Consider the following 5000-nt stretch of genomic DNA (forward strand, 5'->3'; position numbering starts at 1 on the left):
TAACCCTTTTTTGGGGGGAGGCACAAATCTACCATTTAAAAAAAATAACGTTACCAGTTACCTTCAGACTAGTTCCGTGACACTTGTGGTGGTCAGAGAGCAAAACAGAGACGACCGTCGTGAGAGTCTCCCCTTTCCATAGACTGTTCAGACGCTGTAGACTTCTTCGTGAGAAGACCGATTTTCGGGATGTCTCATGTTCTGCCAAACGCCGCTCTGGCTCTGCCAACCTTTCACCGCAGACGCGAAAGTGCGACATCAGCGGATGCGGTGGATTGAGATGCAGATGTCTCTAGCTTAAACTGACAGATTTGGATGGAGATTTGAGTATTATGTTACTTAGATTGATGCACCGGTGTTTAAAGACATTGTCAGCAGATATGCTTTTCTTGCAAGAGTATTTTATTTATTTTTATAACTAAATAAATATTTAAAGAGCAGCTGGGTTGTAGAGGCCGATGCTGCCACATACTGCAGTAACAGCAGAGGTGTAGGCATCCTGATAAATAAAAACACACCATTTTTCCTTATATCACAGCACATGGACCAAGAAGGCCATTTTCTAATGTTGAATTGTATCTTAAATGGTGAAAAACACACATTGAGTTCATTTTATATCCCAACAGGGGCAAATATTTTTTAGATATATTAAATAAAATCCAGATAGGAACTATTATTTTAGCAGGTGACTTAAATCATACATTCGATAAGATTGACACACGTAGTAATATAAAAGGCAAGCCTCCAAAGAGGCTGAAACATGTCAAACAAATAATTCACAGGACACCTGGAGATTACTACTGTGATGCTGTCTGGTATATCTGTGGTACTGTCTGGTATATCTGTGGTACTGTGTTCTAGTTTCCCACAAGAAGAAAACCTCTGGTAGTAACAAGAGGAGTTCCTATGAGGCTGTGCCCCCATGCCCCCTGCCCCCTGCCCCCTGCCTTCTGCCCTGTGCCCTCTGCCCTCTGCCCTGTGCCCCCTGCCCCCTGCCTTCTGCCCTGTGCCCTCTGCCCTCTGCCCTGTGCCCCCTGCCCTGTGCCCTCTGCCCTGTGCCCCCTGCCGCCTGCCCCCTGCCCCCTGCCCCCTGCCCTGTGCCCTCTTCCCTGTGCCCCCTGCCCCCTGCCCCCTGCCCTCTGCCCTGTGCCCCCTGCCCTCTGCACTATGTCCCCGGCCCCCTGCCCTGTGCCCTGTGCCCCCTGCCCCCTGCCCTCTGCCCTCTGCCCTGTGCCCCTTGCCCTCTGCCCTCTGCCCTGTGCCCACGGCGTCAGAAAGAGGAACACACAGAAGGAACCTAATAACTGTTTAGGCGTTCCACTCTCACCCCTCCTCTCCAGTCTCAGTGTTCTGGCTCTGCTGTTCCACTCTCACCCCTCCTCTCCAGTCTCAGTGTTCTGGCTCTGCTGTTCCACTCTCACCCCTCCTCTCCAGTCTCAGTGTTCTGGCTCTGCTGTTCCACTCTCACCCCTCCTCTCCAGTCTCAGTGTTCTGGCTCTGCTGTTCCACTCTCACCCCTCCTCTCCAGTCTCAGTGTTCTGGCTCTGCTGTTCCACTCTCACCCCTCCTCTCCAGTCTCAGTGTTCTGGCTCTGCTGTTCCACTCTCACCCCTCCTCTCCAGTCTCAGTGTTCTGGCTCTGCTGTTCCACTCTCACCCCTCCTCTCCAGTCTCAGTGTTCTGGCTCTGCTGTTCCACTCTCACCCCTCCTCTCCAGTCTCAGTGTTCTGGCTCTGCTGTTCCACTCTCACCCCTCCTCTCCAGTCTCAGTGTTCTGGCTCTGCTGTTCCACTCTCACCCCTCCTCTCCAGTCTCAGTGTTCTGGCTCTGCTGTTCCACTCTCACCCCTCCTCTCCAGTCTCAGTGTTCTGGCTCTGCTGTTCCACTCTCACCCCTCCTCTCCAGTCTCAGTGTTCTGGCTCTGCTGTTCCACTCTCACCCCTCCTCTCCAGTCTCAGTGTTCTGGCTCTGCTGTTCCACTCTCTCTCCTCCTCTCCAGTCTCAGTGTTCTGGCTCTGCTTGTCAGGGGGAATAACCGCTAGCTTGGTTTTATTGAACTGATGAGAGCAGCAGAGGGTTCAGCAGTAGATAGCTATAGTTGTCTCTTTCTTACAGCAGTATGCTAATGAAGTGGAAGTCCTCTGGTTGTGTGTGTGTGTGTGTGTGTGTGTGTGTGTGTGTGTGTGTGTGTGTGTGTGTGTGTGTGTGTGTGTGTGTGTGTGTGTGTGTGTGTGTGTGTGTGTGTGTGTGTGTGTGTGTGGGCGCGCGTGTGAGCCGTGGCTGGCCATTCGGCTGACCGGGACGAGAGCCGTTGCCAAACAATGTTGACTGAACATGACATCTGACGTCTTGCACCAGCCCCGTGCCTCTGACATACAAACACACAAGCCGGGCTGAATTTACATGGGGTTGTACTCTCATGGGTCTTGGGGCTAAAACATCCACTCACATAAGCTGCTGGGCTACACAGCTCAAAGAGGTCAGGGGTCGTGGCTACTGTTCCATTCACAGGTGTTCAGAACTAGAGGTCTGGGGTCGTGGCTACTGTTCCATTCACAGGTGTTCAGAACTAGAGGTCAGGGGTCGTGGCTACTGTTCCATTCACAGGTGTTCAGAACTGTCCGAGGTGCTGAAGTTCTCCTGTTAAGGACTATCTTCTCTCGAGGTCATGATAATGTAACTCAATTATATTACTGGCGACCTCCTGCAGACTGACAATAGACTAGATTACGTTTTAGCATAGACCTCCATGGTACCACAGTACAGTGAGACCTTCATAGACCTCCATGGTATCACAGTACAGTGAGACCTTCATAGACCTCCATGGTACCACAGTACAGTATATCACAAATGGCATCCTATTCCTTACATAGGGTCTATAGGGCTGTGGTCAAAAGTAGTGTGCTATGTAGGGAATATGGTGCAATTTGGGACACAACCACAGTACAGTGAGACCTTCATAGACCTCCATGGTACCACAGTACAGTGAGACCTTCATAGACCTCCATGGTACCACAGTACAGTGAGACCTTCATAGACCTCCATGGTACCACAGTACAGTGAGACTGGTTTATCTGCTATGCTGCAGCTTCTCTTTCTCATACTGTAGGTTTAATATGGGATCAAGGTGCAAGTGGAGCAACTTTTAGCTGGATCACGGTGCTAGTGGAGCAACTTTTAGCTGGATCACGGTGCTAGTGGAGCAACTTTTAGCTGGATCACGGTGCTAGTGGAGTAACTTTTAGCTGGATCACGGTGCTAGTGGAGTAACTTTTAGCTGGATCACGGTGCTAGTGGAGTAACTTTTAGCTGGATCACGGTGCTAGTGGAGTAACTTTTAGCTGGATCACGGTGCTAGTGGAGTAACTTTTAGCTGGATCACGGTGCTAGTGGAATAACTTTTAGCTGGATCACGGTGCAAGTGGAGCAACTTTTAGCTGGATCACGGTGCTAGTGGAGCAACTTTTAGCTGGATCACGGTGCTAGTGGAGTAACTTTTAGCTGGATCACGGTGCTAGTGGAGCAACTTTTAGCTGGATCACGGTGCTAGTGGAGTAACTTTTAGCTGGATCACGGTGCTAGTGGAGCAACTTATAGCTGGATCACGGTGCTAGTGGAGCAACTTTTAGCTGGATCACGGTGCTAGTGGAGTAACTTTTAGCTGGATCACGGTGCTAGTGGAGCAACTTTTAGCTGGATCACGGTGCTAGTGGAGCAACTTTTTGCTGGATCACGGTGCTAGTGGAGTAACTTTTAGCTGGATCACGGTGCTAGTGGAGCAACTTTTAGCTGGATCACGGTGCTAGTGGAGCAACTTTTAGCTGGATCACAGTGCTAGTGGAGCAACTTTAAGCTTGATCACGGTGCTAGTGGAGCAACTTTTAGCTGGATCACGGTGCTAGTGGAGTAACTTTTAGCTGGATCACGGTGCTAGTGGAGTAACTTTTAGCTGGATCACGGTGCAAGTGGAGCAACTTTTAGCTGGATCATGGTGCTAGTGGAGCAACTTTTAGCTGGATCACGGTGCAAGTGGAGCAACTTTTAGCTGGATCACGGTGGTAGTGGAGCAACTTTTAGCTGGATCACGGTGCTAGCGGAGCAACTTTTAGCTGGATTTATGTCTGTGGGATTTATATAGTGCCAAACCCCTTCACTGCACACAGGGCCGGCCGGCAACCTCATAGGGCTTAATGGAAATAAATACAAGCAATTCTCCTCATCAGCATTTCAACGCAAAGTAGCTCTTCCTTAGTGAGCAGATGGTTGGGGATAAAGAATAGGACTGCACCCTATTCCCTATGTAGTGGACTACTTTTGATGAGGGCCCATAGGGGTAGATTATCAATAGCTGTACATCTAACCTATCTATTTAGATCAATACCTATAACCCATCAGTTGGTGGAAATATAGGGGGGGTATGCACTCACTAACTATAAGTCGCTCTGGATAAGAGCGTCTGCTAAATGACTAAAAATGTAAAAATGTATCTTATCAATAGCTATAGCTACATGAAGACCTGGATTAATGTCATGTAGAAATACTGACTTGTTCTTCTTCCAGATTGGCTGTGCTCAGTAGGCCTACAGACCATCCGTGTTTATAGATGTAATGGATAGGCTCTAGACTGATCATTTTTATGATGCTCTTTTCAGTCCTGCGCTAAACCGATTCGAAACCAATTCTCATATTGAGTTTTCACTGAGCCACAGCTGTTTTTCTAATCGATATAGTAGCTCATTTCTGGAGCTATAGCAACTCACAGACTAGTGTGCAGTCAGTCAGTGTGTTCTGTAAAACATTGAACACACACACACACACACACACACACTCTCTCTCTCTCTCTCTCTCTCTTTCTTTAAACATTCACCACGAACGCATTACTCATTGGTGAGTCCTGTAGGTGTGCCGACTGAAGCATGCGTAGACTAGAGAGGGAAAACGTGTTGACAGGTGTAATATCCATGAGCATCTTACTGTAATCCCTACATAGGCTATGCTACT

Source organism: Coregonus lavaretus, assembly GCF_964263955.1.
Source record: "Coregonus lavaretus genome assembly, chromosome: 22".
Taxonomy (NCBI): domain Eukaryota; kingdom Metazoa; phylum Chordata; class Actinopteri; order Salmoniformes; family Salmonidae; genus Coregonus; species Coregonus lavaretus.